We start from the raw sequence: 23,386 nt of genomic DNA on the forward strand, positions 1-23,386 counted from the left end.
AATATCCATAAAATTACGTCAAAAGACAAGTCGTTGGCCACAAAAGAATAACAAATCGTGAGTTGTATTCAACAGTTCAACCCATGGGATCAGTTATTTCTTTAAGATCTACTAACGACAACTCACGTGACGCTGTACGAACTTTTAAAAATGGCGTCAAAGGATAAGTCCTAATGGGTCCTCGCGTTGCCATCGTTAACTTACCTGATATTAAAACCCACTAAGACCCATTGTTGACGTCATTTTTAGGATTCTGGCCCGCCTAGTGAGTTGTCGTTAGTAGAGCTCAAGGAAACAAGTGTTCCCATTGGTTAAACTATTGAATACAACTCACGATTTATTTTCTTTTGTGGCAAAAGACTGGCATTTTGACGTCATTTTTTGGCCAGTGTCAGACATTCAGTTAACAATGGCTACGCACTAACCAAGACATTACATACAAATACAAGGCCTAAACCACGCAATAAATATAAAAGGTAATCGTGAGTTGTACTCAATAGTTCAACCCTTGGGACCACATATTTCATAGAGAACCAATAACGTCCAATGACTCGGCGGTGCAATAATTTCAAAAAGACGCCAAAACGCAAGTCCTAGTGACAGTGTATCGCCAGTCCTCCCGACAATGAACAATCAATGAATGGGGTAAATTGAAAATAAACAACAACAAAAAATGTGAGCTTTTATATAGCCCAATATCCACTTAACGTGCTCAAACCGCTTTACAAAGGGTCCCTGACGTACAGCAGCGCGTAACATGTTTAATGCGACATGACGCCTGTAAGGCGAAATTACATTCATTTTCCGACAAAGACAGCGCTGTTAACGGCCAGGTACTAGTACTAGTACTACTTATCCGCCTATAGCTTTATAGTATAGAGGAGTGGGCGCAATATAAATAAATTTCATTGCTATTATTAATACTCATTTTACACCGGAGTACGGTGAAAGAATGGGAGTAAAAAGTCATTTCCAAGGACTCAACTTTGCGCCGAACGAGGCTCAAACCCAGGAACTCCGATCTGAAAGCGAATGTCATGCCCCAAGACCACATAGCACATATTGAATCATAAAGTAGAATAGTTATTTTGGTTACAAGGAGTATTGAGTCACTCAACGCCTTACCATCACCCTAAGGCTTATGACGAACGTCAACAACAACAAATACTCTCCTACGACGAAAATAAAACCAATGTTGCAAATTAATGACGTCATTTGTACTAGAGGAAGCTCACGAGAGACCAGTTTGCCAGCTTGTACAATCTAAAAGTTTCTTATAAAATTGAATTGACATCAAGTTCTCTCTGCCAGGTATTTATCCCATACCGACCTATCGAAGAAAATTCTGCCCCAAACCGACATATAAGTATCGTATACCGACCTCCTCTGCTTTTGATGCATCAATATGGTTCAAAATCTATTTTCAATTAAGACAAATGATTCGGAGGTGGACACAACGTTTGTGGTGCTATCGACAGGGCGAAGTACTTGTGGCTTATACCAACATCCTTCCAACTACATTTTTGGACCATCCCCTTACCGACCACCGACCATCCCCTTACCGACCACCGACCATCCCCTTACCGACCATCCCCTTACCGACCATCCCCTTACCGACCATCCCCTTACCGACCACGACCATCCCCTTACCGACCACCGACCATCCCTTACCGACCACCGACCATCCCCTTACCGACCACCGACCATCCCTTACCGACCACCGACCATCCCTTACCGACCACCGATCATCCCCTTACCGACCACCGACCATCCCCTTACCGACCACCGACCACCCCTTACCGACCACCGACCACCCCTTACCGACCATCCCCTTACCGACCATCCCCTTACCGACCATCCCCTTACCGACCATCCCTTACCGACCATCCCCTTACCGATCACCGACCATCCCCTTACCGACCACCGACCATCCCTTACCGACCACCCCTTACCGACCATCCCCTTACCGACCACCGACCATCCCCTTACCGACCACCCCTTACCGACCACCCTTTACCGACCACCGACCATCCCCTTACCGACCACCGACCACCCCTTACCGACCACCGACCATCCCCTTACCGACCACCGACCACCCCCTTACCGACCACCGACCACCCCTTACCGACCACCGACCATCCCCTTACCGACCACCGACCACCCCTTACCGACCACCGACCATCCCCTTACCGACCACCGACCATCCCTTACCGACCACCCCTTACCGACCATCCCCTTACCGACCACCGACCACCCCCTTACCGACCACCGACCATCCCCTTACCGACCACCCCTTACCGACCACCGACCACCCCCTTACCGACCACCGACCATCCCCTTACTGACCACCGACCATCCCCTTACCGACCACCGACCACCCCTTACCGACCACCGACCATCCCCTTACCGACACCGACCATCCCCTTACCGACCACGACCATCTACCGACCACCGACCATCCCCTTACCGACCACCGACCCATCCCCTTACCGACCACCGACCATCCCCTTACCGACCACCGACCATCCCCTTACCGACCATCCCCTTACCGACCACCGACCACCTTACCGACCATCCCTTACCGACCACCGACCATCCCTTACCGACCACCGACCATCCCCTTACCGACCACCGACCATCCCCTTACCGACCACCGACCATCCCCTTACCGACCATCCCCTTACCGACCACCGACCATCCCCTTACCGACCACCGACCATCCCCTTACCGACCACCGACCATCCCCTTACCGACCACCGACCATCCCCTTACCGACACCGACTCCCCTTACCGACCACCGACCATCCCCTTACGACCACCGACCATCCCTTACCGACCACCGACCACCCCCTTACCGACCACCGACCATCCTTACCGACCACCGACCATCCCCTTACCGACCACCGACCATCCCTTACCGACCACCGACCACCCCTTACCGACCACCGACCATCCCCTTACCGACCACCGACCACCCCTTACCGACCACCGACCATCCCCTTACCGAACCGACCACCCCTTACCGACCACCGACCATCCCTTCACCACCCCCTTACCGATCACCGACCATCCCCTTACACCACGACACCCCTTACCGACACACACCATCCCCCTTACCGACCACCGACCATCCCTTACCGACCACATCCCCTTACCGACCACCGACCATCCCCTTACGACCACTCGACCACCCACCTTACCGCACCACACCCGACATCCCCTTACCGACCACCGACCATCCCTTACCGACCAACCGGACCATACCCTTACCTGACCCACGAACCACCCTACATCCGCCTCCCTTACCGACCACCGACCATCCCTTACCCGACACCCTTACCACCCACATCCCCTTACGCCCACCTAGACCACCACTCTTACTACGTACCATCCCCTTAACCGACCACTTACGCACCACCATCCCTTACCGACCACCGACCATCCCCTTACGACACCACCTCCTTACGCGACTTACGACCATCCCCTTACGACCACCTCCATCCTTACCGACCACCGACCACCTCCTTTACGCGACCACCGAACCATCCCCTAGTCCGTCACTCCACGACTTACGACCATTCCCAAGTTCGTTCCCCCACTGACCACCGACATCCTTACCGACCACCCATCCTTACCCACGTACACCACTCCACTGACCGCACATCCCCTTACACCACCGACGTCATCCCACTTAACCACCACATTCGCACCATCCCCACTTAACCACCTCACAGCGTACCATCCCCTTACCACCACACATCCCCTTTCACTCCCACTGAACCACCTCACTATCCGGCATCCCCTACCGACCACCGACATTCCCCTTACCGACCACCGACGCATCCCCTTACCGACCATGTCGTCACTCCCCTTACATACTGTCACCTAACCCTCGTCCCCCACACACCGACTCATCCCCTTAACCACCACATGTCGTCCATCCCCATTACGACCACCGACCTATCTCTGTCATCCATTACCACCACTTCGTCACCCCCCTTACCGACCATCCAGCCATCCCCTTACGACACCGCCACTCTCCGTTACCGACATCCCCTTACCGAACCACCGTACCATAGTCTCTGGTTCACCTCCCACTAGTAACCACCTGACATAGTCTCTGGTTCATCCCACTAGTAACCACCACATAGTCTGTCACCCCACTAGTAACCACCTCACATTGTTCTGGTTCACTCCCCACTGTAACCACCTCACATAGTTCTGGTTCACTCCCCACTAGTAACCACTCACATAGTTCTGGTTCACTCCCCACTAGTAACCACCTCACATAGTCTGGTTCACTCCCCACTAGTACCACCTCACATTCTGGTTCACTCCCCACTAGTAACCACCTCACATAGTTCTGGGTTCACTCCCACCCAGTAACCACCTACATTGTTCTGTGTTCACTCCCCATAGTAACCACCTCACATAGTTCTGGTTCACTCCCCACTAGTAACCACCTCACATAGTTCTGGGTACACTCCCCACTAGTACCCACCTCACATAGTTCTGGTTCACTCCCCACTAGTAACCACCTCACATAGTTCTGGGTTCACTCCCCACTAGTAACCACCTGACATAGTCTCTGGTTCACTCCCCACTAGTAACCACCTCACATAGTTCTGGGTTCACTCCCCACTAGTAACCACCTCACATAGTTCTGGTTCACTCCCCACTAGTAACCACCTCACATAGTTCTGGTTCACTCCCCACTAGTAACCACCTCACATAGTTCTGGTTCACTCCCCACTAGTAACCACCTCACATAGTCTCTGGTTCACTCCCTACTGGTACCCACCTCACATAGTTCTGTGTTCACTCCCTACTAGTAACCACCTCACATAGTTCTGGTTCACTCCCACTAGTAACCACCTCACATAGTTCTGGGTTCACTCCCCACTAGTAACCACCTCACATAGTTCTGGGTTCACTCCCCACTGGTACCCACCTCACATAGTTCTGGGTTCACTCCCCACTAGTAACCACCTCACATGTTCTGGTTCACTCCCCACTAGTTACCACCTCACATAGTTCTGGGTTCACTCCCCACTAGTAACCACCTCACATAGTCTCTGGTTCACTCCCCACTAGTAACCACCTCACATAGTTCTGGTTCACTCCCCACTAGTAACCACTCACATAGTTCTGTGTTCACTCCCCACTAGTAACCACCTCACATAGTTCTGGTTCACTCCCACTAGTAACCACCTCACATGTTCTGTGTTCACTCCCACTGTAACCACCTCACATATTCTGGTTCACTCCCCACTAGTAACCACCTCACATGTTCTGGTTCACTCCCCACTGGTAACCACCTGACATAGTCTCTGGTTCACTCCCCACTAGTAACCACCTCACATAGTTCTGGTTCACTCCCCACTAGTAACCACCTCACATAGTTCTTGTTCACTCCCCACTGTACCACCTCACATAGTTCTGGGTTCATCACACACATCGCCCCACTAGTAACCACCTCACATAGTTCTGGTTCACTCCCCACTAGTAACCACCTCACATAGTCTCTGGTTCACTCCCCACTAGTAACCACCTCACATAGTTCTGGTTCACTCCCACTAGTAACCACCTCACATAGTTCTGTGTTCACTCCCTACTAGTAACCACCTCACATAGTTCTGGTTCACTCCCCACTAGTAACCACCTCACATAGTTCTGGGTACACTCCCCACTAGTACCCACCTCACATAGTTCTGGGTTCACTCCCCACTAGTAACCACCTCACATAGTTCTGGGTTCACTCCCCACTAGTAACCACCTCACATAGTTCTGGTTCACTCCCCACTAGTAACCACCTGACATAGTCTCTGGTTCACTCCCCACTAGTAACCACCTCACATAGTTCTGTGTTCACTCCCCACTAGTAACCACCTCACATAGTTCTGTGTTCACTCCCCACTAGTAACCACCTCACATGTTCTGTGTTCACTCCCCACTAGTAACCACCTCACATAGTCTCTGGTTCACTCCCCACTAGTAACCACCTGACATAGTCTCTGGTTCACTCCCCACCAGTAACCACCTCACATAGTTCTGGGTTCACTCCCCACTAGTAACCACCTCACATAGTTCTGGTTCACTCCCCACTAGTAACCACCTCACATAGTTCTGGTTCACTCCCCACTAGTAACCACCTCACATAGTTCTGGTTCACTCCCCACTAGTAACCACCTACATAGTCTCTGGTTCACTCCCCACTAGTAACCACCTCACATAGTTCTGTGTTCACTCCCCACTAGTAACCACCTCACATAGTTCTGGTTCACTCCCCACTAGTAACCACCTACATGTTCTGGTTCACTCCCCACTGTAACCACCTCACATAGTTCTGGTTCACTCCCCACTAGTAACCACCTCACATAGTCTCTGGTTCACTCCCCACTAGTAACCACCTCACATAGTTCTGGTTCACTCCCCACTAGTAACCACCTCACATAGTTCTGGTTCACTCCCCACTAGTAACCACCTACATAGTCTCTGGTTCACTCCCCACTAGTAACCACCTCACATAGTTCTGGGTTCACTCCCCACTAGTAACCACCTCACATAGTTCTGGTTCACTCCCCACCTAGTAACCACCTCACATAGTTCTGGGTTCACTCCCCACTAGTAACCACCTCACATAGTTCTGGTTCACATCCCCACTAGTAACCACCTCACATAGTTCTGGTTCACTCCCCACTGGTAACCACCTCACATAGTTCTGTGTTCACTCCCCACTGTACCACCTCACATAGTCTTGGTTCACTCCCCACTAGTAACCACCTCACATAGTTCTGGGTTCACTCCCCACTGTAACCACCTCACATAGTTCTGGTTCATTCCCACTAGTAACCACCTCACATAGTCTCTGGTTCACTCCCCACTAGTAACCACCTCACATAGTTCTGTGTTCACTCCCCACTAGTAACCACCTCACATAGTTCTGAGTTCACTCCCCACTAGTAACCACCTCACATCGTTCTGTGTTCACTCCCGACTGGTAACCATCTGACATAGTCTCTGGCTCACTCCCCACCAGTAACCACCTCACATAGTTCTGGGTTCACTCCCCACTGGTAACCATCTGACATAGTCTCTGGTTCACTCCCCACCAGTAACCACCTCACATAGTTCTGGGTTCACTCCCCACTAGTAACCACCTCACATAGTTCTGGGTTCACTCCCCACTAGTAACCACCTCACATAGTTCTGTGTTCACTCCCCACTGGTAACCACCTCACATAGTTCTGTGTTCACTCCCCACTAGTAACCACCTCACATAGTCTTGGTTTACTCCTTACTAGTAACCACCTCACATAGTTCTGGGTTCACTCCCCACTGGTAACCACCTCACATAGTTCTGGGTTCACTCCCCACTGCTACCCACCTCACATAGTCTCTGGTTCACTCCCCACTAGTAACCACCTCACATAGTCTCTGGTTCACTCCCCACTAGTAACCACCTCACATAGTCTCTGGTTCACTCCCCACTAGTAACCACCTTACATAGTCTATGGTTCACTCCCCACTAGTTACCACCTCACATAGTTCTGGGTTCACTCCCCACTGGTACCCACCTCACATAGTTCTGGGTTCACTCCCCACTAGTAACCACCTCACATAGTTCTGGGTTCACTCCCCACTAGTAACCACCTGACATAGTTCTGGGTTCACTCCCTACTAGTAACCACCTCACATAGTCTCTGGTTCACTCCCTACTGGTACCCACCTCACATAGTTCTGTGTTCACTCCCTACTAGTAACCACCTCACATAGTCTCTGGTTCACTCCCCACCAGTAACCACCTCACATAGTTCTGGGTTCACTCCCCACTAGTAACCACCTCACATAGTCTCTGGTTCATTCCCACTAGTAACCACCTCACATAGTTCTGGGTTCACTCTCCACTAGTAACCACCTCACATAGTCTCTGGTTCATTCCCACTAGTAACCACCTCACATAGTTCTGGGTTCACTCCCCACTAGTAACCACCTCACATAGTCTCTGGTTCATTCCCACTAGTAACCATCTGACATAGTTCTGGGTTCACTCCCCACGAGTAACCACCTCACATAGATCTGTGTTCACTCCCCACTGGTACCACCTGACATCGTTCTGTGTTCACTCCCCACTAGTAACCACCTCACATAGTCTCTGGTTCACTCCCCACTAGTAACCACCTCACATAGTTCTGGGTTCACTCCCCACCAGTAACCACCTCACATAGTTCTGGGTTCACTCCCCACTAGTAACCACCTCACATTGTTCTGGGTTTACTCCCCACTGGTAACCACCTGACATAGTCTCTGGTTTACTCCCCACTGGTACCCACCTCACATAGTTCTGGGTTCACTCCCCACTAGTAACCACCTCACATAGTCTCTGGTTCACTCCCCACTAGTAACCACCTCACATAGTTCTGGGTTCACTCCCCACTAGTAACCACCTCACATAGTTCTGGGTTCACTCCCCACTGGTAACCACCTCACATTGTTCTGGGTTCACTCCCCACTGGTACCCACCTCACATAGTTCTGGGTTCACTCCCCACTGGTAACCACCTCACATAGTCTATGGTTCACTCCCCACTAGTAACCACCTCACATAGTTCTGAGTTCACTCCCCACTAGTAACCACCTGACATAGTTCTGTGTTCACTCCCCACTAGTAACCACCTCACATAGTCTCTGGTTCACTCCCCACTGGTAACCACCTCACATTGTTCTGGGTTCACTCCCCACTGGTACCCACCTCACATAGTTCTGGGTTCACTCCAATCTGGTACCCACATTCCTTAGTCCCCAGGTCAATCCCCACTGGCGCCCTGCTCCTCTCATCTCTGGTTTACTCCCCCTGGTGTCCACCTCACACAGTTCTGGGATTACTCTCCACTGGTGCAACCTCCCATGGTCCCTGGCCAGAGTCTTTGGCTGGGAAGGAAACAGTCAAATGCATGGTTATAGCTTTGGGAGATTATATTTTTTTCCTTGTAAATCATCTCTCTGTTATGTATTATTATTGAGTTTTTAAAAAAAAATTTAACACATGATTTGTAAACATTTGAGTGTATTCGTCTTAGTGGGATCTTATACTGGTTTCTGGGTTCTGGGTGAGACTTCTAGGTGATCTCAAACTAAGTACTTTGACAGTGAGCTCTTGGAATCTACATCTGTTTCCTATTTGAACCAATTCCTCTTTGTCTTACCTTTTCTTGGGTGCTTTAATTGTAATTCTAGAACTTTTTACTATCCCATGTTCTTCCTTTTTACCGGCGCTGATATGACCGCAAGCGCCGTAAAACCCTTAAAAATAAACAAACAAACAATCCTCAGGAAAGGGAAAGCTTCGTTTTCATCAACTTCAGAATATCTCCAAAAACTTTGGTCCACAAACAGGCCAGCAGAGGTCATGTTACGACTGATATCGCGATGACCTGGTTGGAAAAAAGATAAAATCTATTTTGATATAAGGAAACGAACTCTATCATATCGCAATCCTGTGACCCCTAACTGACCCGAAATCAAATCTACGCTGTGACTCATCGCCTCAAAACGTTATTATGTCGGGACAAACCGGATTATGTCAATAATAATTTTAGAAACGTTAAAATGATAAGAAATACAAGATTTTAGGTTTTTCTAATCATTATGAGCGACGATATCGACTGCTTTTACTAGTGTGGCTATGATGAGGTCTTGTGGTATGACACTGGCATTCGGATCGGAGGGGCCTGGGTTTGAGCCTCTCTTAGAGTGGCGCACAGTCGAGTCCTTGGAAAAGGCTCTTTATTCATTTAACTCTCACCATTCTCTAGTGTAAAATGAGTACTTGGCCGTTAACAGCGTTGTCTCTGTCCGGAGAAAAAAAAAGTAATATCGCCTCACAGGCGTCATGTCTCGTTCTTAATGTTATGTGTTGGTGTTGGCCTTGGACCCTTGATGAGGCGCCTTGAGCAGGTCGAGTGGATATCGAGTTATATAAAGGCTCAGGTTTAATATTAAAGCATTTACATTTTACACAAGTGTCACAGTAAGAACTATGAATTCTATTTCTCCTATCTCAACCATTCGACCATTTTGAGATGGTGGGTTCTATTTTGAGATTGAATTTCCTTTGGTTTCTAGATTTGCGATTTACTGAATAGTATTTATGTATTATCTATTTATCCACATTTACCAGACCAGTACCGATAGATAGAATGAAGTTGGCGTCACTCGGGTCCTTGTTATTGGTTTTTGCCATCCGCGTTTATGAGCAATTCTCACTAAACTGTATTAACCAGAATATAAACGTTTAAGGTTACAAATAGTTTTGTGTGTTGGTCCGTAATACTTCCGGATGACAATGTTGTGAGCTTCTTAGCCAAGCGCATACTTTCTATATCAGTGCCGTGGCTTATCTTACAGCTTAATAAGCTGTGTGATTTGTGAGTGTTATTCACACGCAAACCTCTTGCTTAAATTGGGGTTAATTATATTGAATTGTAAATTCATACAATTGATGGTTTGCCCGTACTAAGCATTAACCAATCAGAATCTTTCCTGCCATTTACCCCGTTTTAAGCCCTTGACTATTTATTTCCTGTATGAAAAGGCCTGAGATACCCTTAGTAATGTCAAACACACAAATAGTCCAGTTATGTCCAGTTAGTGAGTAGTTCTCACAATCCTTTGACACACTGACAAAGGAATTCGATCGCAAAACCTGACGACACGATGCAATTTTTTTCAATCATCTGTGTTAAAATGGGCATGATCTATATTACCTTTCCATGTGCTCGAGGTCATAGGTCACATTGCAAAGTGTGCTCAAAATGACCCACATAATGAAACGTATTTACAGCTTTTGAAAATTCTAGAATCACGATTGGTCATTTTGTTCAGAATGACACATGAGTATGTGTACAGTTTTTATAAACAAAACAGAATGTTTACATTTGTTAAGAATCATCCAATCATTGGACAGCAACGAATCATGTGATTGTTGACTGTGTTGGACGAAAACATGAAAATAGATGAGATCGCTCCCATTGCGAGTGATGCTCAGGATCTGTGGGCTGTTTAATTCTCTTCGGGTCACGGCCAGTGGTTGATTTCAGCGCCAAAATATACTTTATTTTTAACTTTCGAGTAAAAAATATAACAACTTAATAAACTTAAAACTTAATAAAATTTACGATAACTGACGTAATTTTCAAAAGTGTATACATTGTATGTTGATTGAAGAACTGACGGCTCATACTATAGATAGAATGCGCTTTGCCAAGGATTTCACAACATTGCCATCCGGAAGTATAACGGACCAACACAAAAAACTGTGTGTATCCATGAACGTTTATAGTCGGGTTAATATAGTTCGGTGAGCATTACTCATAAACGCGGATGGCAAAAAACAATAACAAAGACCTGAGTGACGTCATCTACGAACTATCTATAGATAGAACGAAGATGACGTCACTCGAGTCTTTGGGTCTTTTTGCCATCCGCGTTTAAAAGTCATTCCCACTAAGCTGTATTAACCAGACTATAAACGTTCATGGTTACACAGAGTTTTGTGTGTTGGTCCGTTTACAACATTGCCATCCGGAAGTACAACGGACCAACACACAAAAGTGTGTGTAACCATGATCTTTTATTGTCTGGTTAATACAGGTTGGTAAGAATTACTCATAAAAGCGGATGGCAAAAAACAATAACAAAGATCTGATTGACGTCAACTTCGAACTATCTATAGCTCACAACATTGCCATCCGGAAGTATAACGGACCAACACATAAAACCATGAACGTTTATAGTCTGGTTAATACAGTTTAGTGAGAATTACTCATAACCGCGGATGGCAAAAACAATAACAAAAACCTGAGTGACGTCATCGTCATCTATTGTTTTGGTATTGATGCTATTCGTGTAGGTAAAATACTCACAACATCCGCCTAAGGAGGAAATAACGTACCGACGCACACAACAACGAGTAACTTTTAACGGCTATGGATAGTATGCGGTTGGCTAACATTGCCACCCGGATGTATAACGGATCATCACATAAAACTATGTGTAACCTTGAACTTTTATAGTCTGGTTAATACAGTTTAATGAGAATTACTCATATACGTGGATGGCAATAAACAATAACAAAGACTTGAGTGACGTCAACTTCATTCTAGCTATAATCTGATTGATGTAATTTAGTGAGAACTAATCACTAAAATGACTGTCAAGAAACAATAACGAACAGCTGAGTGACGTCAAGGTTGTTCCTTCTATTCTAAAAAATGGTGAAAACAAAATTTAAGCTCATCCCACCAAACAGGCGTCTCCGTCACAGAGCTGTCCCAAGGACAGAGTATTGTCGACAGTGATTTGTTCCGGTGGTCTGACCGTGTCCAGCTGGGATGACCAGGCATTTTCATCCATGATTAATTGGATAAATGAGACTTCTTGGATTTTCAAGTCACGCCAATTTATTACACACACACACACGCACATGCCTGTATACACACACTCGCACACATACACACACACGCAAACATACACACACACACACACATAATACTTAGACACAGCAATATTCATAAACTCCTACATTTCCGAATTGACCGATCTCCACCCAGCGAGACGATGTTGTCACAAAAACCAAAACTCCACCATGTTCTGACGGAAAGCTTGTTTGGATTTCTGACGTCACTCAGCACTTTGGCGGTCACGATGGTAAAGCACTCACGATCACACAAGGAGCCTCTTCCAGGGGCTAAACTTTGTGCGATTCACGACAGGATTCGAACTGTAACCTTCACTAACTCATAGTCTGGCACTTACTCTGGGTGGGGTTCCTGACCTCCCATAGCGGGCAGGGAGGTACTTACTGTGTCTTCTTTCCCCCTATATCTGTTTTCAAATTTGCTTTCTGTCTTTGTCTTGGAATGAGATTACTTGATTTTGCCCTGGCCCCAGCCGTAGTTCTTGGCTGGGAGGAAAACAGTCAAATGCATAGTTATTGTTTTGGGAGATATATTTTTTCCTTGTCAATCATCTCTCTGTTATGTATTGTTGTTTTGAATGTATTCCTCTTAGTGGGATCTTGTACTGGTGGATGCGTGAGACATTTAGGTGATCTCAAACTAAGTATATTGTTTGTGTGCTCTTGGAATCCACATCTGATCAATATTTGAACCACTCCTCTTTATGTTACTTTTTTCCTCAAGTCATTTTAATTGTATATCTAGAATCTTTTCACTATCACATTTTCTTCCTTTTTACTGGCGCTGATATGACCTAAATGTTAGTTAGGTTAATACAGTGAAAATTACTTATAAACGCGGATGGCAAAAAACAATAACAAAGACCTGAGTGACGTAAACTTCGAACTATCTATAACCTGACACTAGAACCCTCTTAGACTTATAGTTTGACGTCATTTTTTAGGTTTGTGTAGCTTTTGGTGAGTTGTCGTTAGTAGAGCTCAAGGAAACATCAATTGGTTGACCTATTGAATACAACTCACGATTTGTTTTATTTTGTGGCCAAAGACTTGTCTTATGACGTCATTTTTGGTCAGTGTCAGGCTAAAAGTTTACGATCGTGAGTTGTATTCAATAGTTCAACCAATGAAATAACTTGCTTCCATGAGCACAACTAACGACAACTCGCTAGGCGGTGCAAAAACCAAATAATGACGTCAAAAGACCAGTCCTTTTGGGTCTCAGTGCGTAGCCATCGTGTCATAGCCTGACCGTGGCCTTCGTAAAGATATGGCCTGACACTGACCAAAAAATGACGTCAAAATGCCAGTCTTTTACCACAAAAGAAAACAAATCGTGAGTTGTATTCAATAGTTCAGCCAATGAAATAACTTGTTTCCATGATCTCTACTAACGACAACTCACTAGACGGTGCAAAAACCAAATAATGACGTCAAATGCCTGTCCTTTTGGATTTCAGTATCAGGCTATAACAACGATGGCTACGGCCCGACACTGAGACCCAAAAAGACTGGCATTTTGACTTCATTATTTGGTTTTTGCACCGCCTAGTGAGTTGTCGTTAGTAGTGTTCAAGGAAACAAGTGATCCCATTGGTTGAACTATTGAATACAACTCACGATTTGTTTTCTTTTGTGGCCAAAGACTGGCATTTTGACGTCATTTTTTGGTCAGTGTCAGGCCATAACTTTACGAAGGCCACGCTCAGTGTCAGGCCATAACTTTACGAAGGCCACGCTCAGTGTCAGGCCATAACTTTACGAAGGCCACGCTCAGTGTCAAGCCATAACTTTACGACAGCTACGATCCAGGTCAGGCCAGGTCACGACCTTTGACATCCCCGAGCCCATTGTATTTATTTCTAAAAATAGAACTCAAAATTGGCCCCTGTTTTAGCAGCTTTCAATCTTCAGTTGGGTGAGTACTTCTCATTCCACTCTCTAAAACAGGCCAAAATCTTTTAAGTTTACATCCGCTTGGCTAAGAAGCTCACAACATTGACATCTGGAAGTATAAAGGACCAACACACAAAGGTCTGTGTAACCTTGAACTTTTATTGTCTGGATGATACAGTTTACTGAAAATTACTCATAAACGTGGATGGCAACCAACAATAACAAAGACCCGAGTGACGTCAAGTTCGATCGATCTATATATATAGTTTTGTGTATTCGAACAATTAATATGGTGGGATGAAATTGTGAGAAGTATTTTACTTAAACACATATCACAAGACCTCAAATGCTACATTTTTCGACCTGATATTAAAACCCACATACGGAAGCAGCCCCTTAGTTTCTTGTGTTGATATCAATAGGATTCAATAGTCTGATGTCACGTCGCCCAGCAACGCGAGCAGCGTAGTTCAAAACAAAGAAAATTGGTACTTTTTATTCTTCATGGTGGCTACAACTTTTCATATGCCATGTGATCAGAATGTATAAAAGTCAAAACATGATCATATTTATAATGTTTTTCTCTTCTAGATACACTTTTATGCTCGTCGGAAAAATATTTCAAAAAGGCGCCCGCCATTGTTCCGATAGTTTTGAGCCAGTTACTAAGTTACCATGCGTCATTACGTGGTAGTGACGTCATGACTGTTGAAGCCAATTAACATTACAATTTCTGGTCGAACTTTGGACGACAGGTCAGAAGACGAGCGCCATATCTCTAGACCACAATGCAGGAAGGGTCAACTGAATTCAAAATGACGATGAAAGTCACATGGTTTTGGTGACGAATCGCCGTGACGTCATCATCGTTACACTTTCTTATCACAAGGATGTTTTCAAGACTGAGGACAGAACATCATTTTGTGTTGATGTCTGGAGGTATTTTCATCACGTTTATAGATGGAATGAAGTGAACGTCTTTGTTGTTCCTCTCCGCCATCCGTGTTTATGAGTAATTCTCACTAAACTGTATTATCGAGACTATAGATAGAATGAAGGTGACGTCACTCATATTTTTTTTCTTGCTTTTGCTGATTCCATTGGTTGACCTAGTGAATACAACTCACAATTTGTTTTCTTTTGTGGCCAAAGACTGTTATTTTGACGTCATTTTTGGTCAGTGTCAGGCTATAGAGAGTTCGAGGTTGACGTCACTCAGGACTTTGTTATTGTTTTTTGTCATCCGCGTATATGAGTAATTCTCACTAAATTGTATTAACCAGACTATAAACAATCATGGTTACACATAGTTTTGTGTGTTGGTCAGTTACACTTACGGATGGCAATGTTGTGAACTTCTTAGATAGTATGTGCTTGGCTAAGAAGCCAGCATGAAGAATAAAAAGTACCGATTTTCTTTGTTAAGAACCACGCTGCTCGCCGTTGCTGGGCGACGTGACATCAGACTAGTGAATCCAATTGTGTTCATATTCTCTCATGAATTCTATCTCTTTTGACGTTCAAAGTTACACTTAGTTCAAAACCCCTCAAACCTTCACTGTCTGATTAATAGATAACATGTGCTTGGCTAAGAAGCTCACACCATTGCCACCCGGAAGTATGACGGACCAACATACAAAACCCTTGTGTTACCATGATCGTTTATAGATAGTTCGACATGACGTCACTCAAGTCTTTGTTATTGTTTTTTTTTTGCCATCCGCGTTTATGAGTAATGCTCACTGAACTGTATTAACCCGACTATAAACGTTCATGGATACACACAGTTTTGTGTGTTGGTCCGTTATACTTCCGGATGGCAATGTTATGAGCTTCTTAGCCAAGCGTATACTACTATAGATATATGCAATGACGTCACTCAGGCTTTGTTATTGTTTGCCATCCGCGTTTGTGAGTTTCTCACTAAACTGATTACAAGACTATAAAAGTTCATGTTACACAGAGTTTGTGTGTGTCCGTATACTTCGATGGCAATGTTGTGAACTCTTGGCCAAGCGCATTCTATCTATAGTCAGGTTGATACCGTTTACTGAGAATTACTCATAAACGTGGATGGCAAAAAGCAATAACAAAGACCCGAGTGACGCCAACCTCGAACTATCTGTACAATTAAATGAGCACTACTCATACAAATGGCTGGATAACAACAGTAATAAAGTGTTGTGTGACGTCAAGCTCCTTCAATATCTTATGTGATTTGTGCATTCGATACACTTGTAGAATCGTTAAGCCCTTAATACTCTTTAACAGTCATGACGTCACTTCCCTCGTAATGACGCATGGTAACTTAGTAACTGGCTCTAAACTATCGGAACAATGGCGGACGCTCTTTTGAAATTCTTCCTCGACGAGTATAAAAGTGTATCCAGAGGAGAAAAACATTTATAAATATGATCATGTTTTGACTTTTATACATTCTGATCAAACGACATGTGAAAAGGTTCTAGCCAGCATGAAGAATAAAAAGTACCGATTTTCTTTGTTTAGAACCACGCTGCTCGCTGATGCTGGGCGACGTGACATCAGACTATTGAATCCTGGATTTTCACATGCCATGTGTAAAAATCAAAATATGATCAGATTTGTAATATTTTTCTCCTCTGGATTCACTTTTATGTGGGAGAAGTATTTCAAAAGGGCGCCCGCCATTGTTTCGATAGTTTAGAACCAGTTACTAAGTTACTATACTGTTATATAGCGCAATATCCACTAAACTTACTCAAAGCGCTTTACAAGTGGTCCTTGACAGACGGCAACACGTAACATGCAGAACGACATGACGCCTATTAGGCGATATTACAATTTTTTTCCGACAGAGACAACGCTGTTGACGGGCAAGTATTCATTTTACAACTGAGTCCGGTGAGATAATGTGAGTAAAGAGCCTTTTCAATGTCTCAACTATGCACCGATCGAGGCTCAAACCCAGGACCTTCTGATCCAAAAGCGAGTGTCATACCATTAGACCACATAGCCGCACAATAGACCTTTCTGGCCAGATAAATATTGTGTATTGTCTTTGACCTTTGAACTCATGCAGGACATAAAAAACTCACAAAAACAATGACAATTTATAGAAAAATATGTACTTTTATAAGGACGCCCATATGCTAAATACACCCAGCTATTTTATCATTAGCAGGTAGAAGAAGGAATTATCGGTATTGTGAGTAATTTATTAAGACACGTGCTGGCTCCCAGCGTAGCCATCATTGACTTTTATAGATAGAATGAAGTTGACGTCATTCGGGGCTTTGTTATTTTTTTATTTTCCATCCGCGTTTATGAATAATTCTAACTAAATTGTATAAACCAGAATATAAACGTTCAATGTTTTGTATGTTGGTCCGTTATACTTCCGGTGGGCAATATTGTGATCTTCTTAGACAAGCAAATACTATTTAAAGTCTGACACGAGAAGCCACAAAGACTTATAGTTTTGACGGTTTTTTTTAACCGTCAAGTGAGTGACCTGTTGAATACAACTCACGATTTGTTTTCTTTTGTGACCAAGGACTTGTCTTTTGACGTCATTTTTTGGTCAGTGTCAGACCGTAGCCATCGTTAAGTTATAGCCTGACACTGAAACCCAAAAAGACTGGCATTTTGACGTCATTATTTGGTTTTTGCACCGCCTAGTGAGTTGTCGTTAGTAGAGCTCATGGAAACAAGTTATTATATTGGTTGAACTATTGAATACAACTCACGATTTGCTTTCTTTTGTGGCAAAAGACTGGCATTTTGACGTCATTTTTTGGTCAGTGTCAGGCCATAACTTTACGAAGGCCACGATTGTATGCACTTTGCTAAGAAGTTCACAACATTGCCATCCGGAAGTATAACGGACCAACATAAAAACTATGTAGTACCTTAAACGTTTATAAACCGGTTAATACAGTTTAGTGAGAATTACTCAAAAACGCGGATGGCAAAAAACAATAACAAAGACCCGAGTGACGTCAACTTCATACTACCTATATGGACGCCCAAACGCTAGTAACTGGCTATCGTTTTTATTAGCAGGTAGTAGAAAAACATGTCCCTGTTGTGAGTAATTTATCAAGACTTTTGCTGGTTCCCAGCGTAGCCATCGTTATTTTTTATAGCCTGACACTAGAAAAAAAAATAAATAAAGTTCCCTTTATTCATCCCCAAGGGGAAATTTGTCTTTAGGGTCTATTCCAAGGGAAGACTGGAATAACCCAGGCGTCAGCCGCAGAGCAGCGCCGCAAAGTGAGCTAGGGAGAGGTGACTGGCTCAATGCCACACAGCGCAGCAGCGGGTGATTGAACTCGGTACCTTTCGGGTAGGAAACAAAGACCGTACTACAGAGCCACGGAGCTACACAGACTATAGATAGTATGCAGATGACGTCACTCAGGCCTTTGTTATGGTTTTTGCCATCCGCGTTTGTCAGTTGTTCTCACTAAACTGTATTAACCAGACTATAAAAGTTCATGGTTACACAGAGTTTGTGTGTTGGTCCGTTATACTTCCGGATGGCAATGTTGTGAACTCCTTGGCCAAGCGCATTCTATCTATAGTTTGACGAAATGTTTCAGGTTTTTGCACCGTCTATTGAGTTGTCGCTTGTAGAGCTCAAGGAAACAACTCACGATTTGTTTTCTTTTGTGGCCAAAGACTTGCCTTTAGACCTCATTTTGTGGTTTGTGTCAGGCTATAAATTAACGATGGCTACGGTTCTAGTGTCAGGCTATAAGTTAACGATGGCTACGGTTAGTGTCAGGCTATAAGTTAACGATGGTTACGGTAGTGTCAGGCTATAAGTTAACGATGGCTACGGTAGTGTCAGGCTATAAGTTAACGATGGCTACGGTCAGTGTCAGGCTATAAGTTAACGATGGTTACGGTAGTGTCAGGCTATAAATTAACGATGGCTACGGTTCTAGTGTCAGGCTATAAGTTAACGATGGCTACGGTTAGTGTCAGGCTATAAGTTAACGATGGTTACGGTAGTGTCAGGCTATAAGTTAACGATGGCTACGGTAGTGTCAGGCTATAAGTTAACGATGGCTACGGTCTGTGTCAGGCTATAAGTTAACGATGGCTACGGTAGTGTCAGGCTATAAGTTAACGATGGCTACGGTAGTATCAGGCTATAAGGTAACGATCTTTACGGTTAGTATCAGGCTATAAGTTAACGATGGCTACGGTTAGTGTCAGGCTATAAGTTAACGATGACTACGGTTACTGTCAGGCTATACGTTAACGATGACTACGGTTACTGTCAGGCTATACGTTAACGATGGCTACGGTTACTGTCAGGCTATAAGGTAACGATGGCTACGGTTAGTGTCAGGCTATAAGTAAACGATGGCTACGGTTCTAGTGTCAGGCTATGAGTTAACGATGGCTACGGTTAGTGTCAGGCTATAAGTTAACGAGACTACGGTTAGTGTCAGGCTATAAGTTAACGAGACTACGGTTAGTGTCAGGCTATAAGTTAACGAGACTACGGTTACTGTCAGGCTATAAGTTAACGAGACTACGGTTACTGTCAGGCTATAAGGTTACGATGGCTACGGTCTGGCTTCCAGTCATTAATTGGTAATTTCATGTTTTCGTCTGTCATTGACTGTAATAGGTAGAGAACTATAAGAGTCCTTAAACATCGTGTTCTGTCGCGTGGTCTCCCATCATGAAGTTCCTTGACTGGACACTCAAACCTGACATTGTTGGGGATAATGACTTTGTCATAGATTATGTCCCTTGATTGTGTCTCACACGATGACTTCTATAGTGAGGACAACTCACATAGAAACGATAACATCTATAGATAATAAGCGCTTGGCTAAGAAGCTCATAACATTGCCATCCGGAAGTATAACGGACCAACACACAAAACTATGTGTAACCATGAACGTTTATAGTCAGGTTAATACAGTTCAGTGAGCATTACTCATAGACGCGGATGGCAAAAAACAATAACAATGACCCGAGTGACGTCATCTACGAATTATCTATAGATAGTTCGAAGATGACGTCACTCGGGTCTTTGTTATTGTTTTTTGCCATCCGCGTTTACGAGTAATGCACACTAAACTGTTTAACCCAACTATAAACGTTCATGGATACACGCAATGTTATGAGCTTCTTAGCCAAGCGCATACTCTCTATAGATAGTTCGAAGTTGACGTCACTCAGGACTTTGTTATTGTTGGTTTTTTTATTTTTTTTGTATTTCTTACTGCCATCCGCGTTTATGAGTAATTCTCACTAAACTGTATTAACCTGAGTATAAACGATCATGGTTACACATAGTTTTGTGTGTTGGCCGTTATACTTCCGGATTGCAATGTTGTGAGGTTCTTAGTCTAACGCATACTATCTATAATGAGGACAACTCACATAGAACGATAACATCAATAAGGGCCTGATGATTCTACGAGTGAATGAAACTCACAAAGCACGTAATTGATGTGCTGCTGGTGGTCGAGTGGTATGACACTCGCTTTCGAATGGGAAAGACTTGGGTTCGACCCTCGCCATCGTTTTGTTATAGCCTGACACTCCAAAAGGACTGGCACTTTGACGTCATTATTTGGTTTTTGTCGTAGCCATCGTTTTGTTATAGCCTGACACTCCAAAAGGACTGGCACTTTGACGTCATTATTTGGTCAGTGTCAGGCCGTAGCCATCGTTTTGTTATAGCCTGACACTCCAAAAGGACTGGCACTTTGACGGTCCATTATGTTTGTGTCCATGTGGTCAGGTCCGTAGCCATCGTTTTGTTATAGCCTGACACTCCAAAAGGACTGGCACTTTGACGTCATTATTTGGTCAGTGTCAGGCCGTAGCCATCGTTTTGTTATAGCCTGACACTCCAAAAGGACTGGCACTTTGACGTCATTATTTGGTCAGTGTCAGGCCGTAGCCATCGTTTTGTTATAGCCTGACACTCCAAAAGGACTGGCAGTTTGACGTCATTATTTGGTTTTTGCACCGCCTAGTGAGTTGTCGTTAGTAGAGATCATGGAAACAAGTTATTATATTGGTTGAACTATTGAATACAACTCACGATTTGTTGTCTTTTGTGACAAAAGACTGGCATTATGACGTCATTTATTGGTCAGTGTCAGGCCATAACTTTACGAAGGCCACGGTTCGACCCTCGACCGGCGCATAGTTCAGTCCTTGGAAAATGCTCTTTACTCACATTATCTCACTGTACTCAGGTGTAAACTGATTACCTGGCCGTTAACAGCGTTGTATTTGTCCGAAAAATTGTAATATCGCCTAACAGGCGTCATGTCCCACACGTCCACATGTTAAATGTTGCTGTTGACCGGGAACCCCCTGTAAAGCGTTTTGAGCACATTTAGTGGATATTGCACTACATAAAAGCTCAAAAAAGCTATTTTTTTGCTCTTATACGCCCCATAATCACAAGAATCGACCTGTTACTAAAATAATGATATCAACTTTTGATTCAAAATGCAACCTATTCGTTGTAAGTCTTGGTTCCTTTCCATGAGTTTGGAAATTAAATTGAATTCGAATTTAAATTGAGCTTTTGTATAGCGCAATATCCACGAAACTTGCTCAAAGCCTGTACAAGGGGCCTCTTGCTGACAACAACTTTTAACCTATTTAGGACGAGACATGACGCTTGTTAGGCGAAATTGCATTATTTTTCAGACTGAGACAAAGCTGTTAACGACCAGGTACTCATTTTACACCTGAGTCCGGGGAGAGAATGTGAGTATAGAGCCTTCTCCACGGACTCAACGATGCGCCGAGCGAGGCTCGAACCCAGGACATGCCGATCCGAAAGCGAATGTCATACCACTAGACCACATAGGCGCTGAAGTGGAATACAAGGAGAAGGGACGTCACGACCGCCCCTTCCCATTTGTTGATTAGGGTTGTCATAACAACGATAATGATCTCTTACGAGTCAGCCATAACAGATACTAGAAATTACACAGGAAAGAGGGGTGGGGCTGACAGAACTATTTATGATGACGTGTGGTGTTGATGTGAATGACCTCCCTTGATATAAGTCACATAAACAAACCCTCTCACCTTGATATGGGTTTAAATAAAATACTCACCAGTTTGTATTCACCAGATAATTCGTAATTATAAAATTATTTGAAAAGAATCCAAGCCACGGGACCGATGAATCCAGAGTTTAATCCCGGTTTCCGGAGCGTGGAGCGTACAGTAACAATTTATTGATAAATTTGGATATCACGCTAGTCTATTTCGACGTACTTTTCGTAGACCCAGCCACCGAATGACTGCTGAATCGTCCCCAGTATACACATTGTGTGTAATCTTAAACAGTTTTGAAAACGTGGCACAAAACTTGCGATATCGAAGCACAAAAAACTAGGCACGTGACATCAACTTCATTAATTCTATTCGCTTATAAACGCCGAGCTCAAGATTGGATTCAATAGTCTGATGTCACTTCGCCCAGCAACGGCGGCCATCGCGGTTCTAAACAAAGAAAATCGGTACTTTTTTATTCTTCATGCAGGCTAGAACTTTTCATATGTCTTGTGATCAGATTGTGTAAAAGTCAAAACATGATCAAATTTATAATGTTTTTATTTTGTTTCCTCTGGATACGCTTTTATGCTCGTCGGAGAAATATTTCATAAGGGCGTCCGCCATTGTTCCGATAGTTTAGAGCCAGTTACTAAGTTAACGTGGGTCATTACGAGGGAAGTGACGTCACGACTGTTGAAGCGTATAATGGTCACTTACCACGTATCTCGTTGCCTTTGTAAACGTATAGATGCTGTGCGATAGGCTAAGAAGTTCGCAACATTGCCACACGGAAGTAAAACGGACTAACACACCAAACTGTGTGACCATGAAAAAGTTTATAGTTGGGTTAATACAGTTTAGTGAGAAGTACTCAGAAGTAGTATAGTTAGTAGTAGTATAGTAGTAGTAGTAGTATAGTATGTAGTAGTATATATCATCATCATATCATCATCATCATCATCATCATCATCAT

The 23,386-nt window shown here is 44.3% G+C and overlaps 1 protein-coding gene across 1 annotated transcript in view; it reads left to right on the forward strand.

The window, feature by feature from the left end:
* LOC144980684 (uncharacterized) overlaps window positions 1-23,386 on the forward strand; it is a 66,401-nt gene that overhangs the window by 1,085 nt on the left and 41,930 nt on the right. The window lies entirely within an intron of this gene.

This window comes from Berghia stephanieae, chromosome 10 (assembly GCF_034508935.2).
Source record: "Berghia stephanieae isolate SIO BIC M18660-M18661 chromosome 10, UCSD_Bste_1.3, whole genome shotgun sequence".
NCBI lineage: Eukaryota > Metazoa > Mollusca > Gastropoda > Nudibranchia > Aeolidiidae > Berghia > Berghia stephanieae.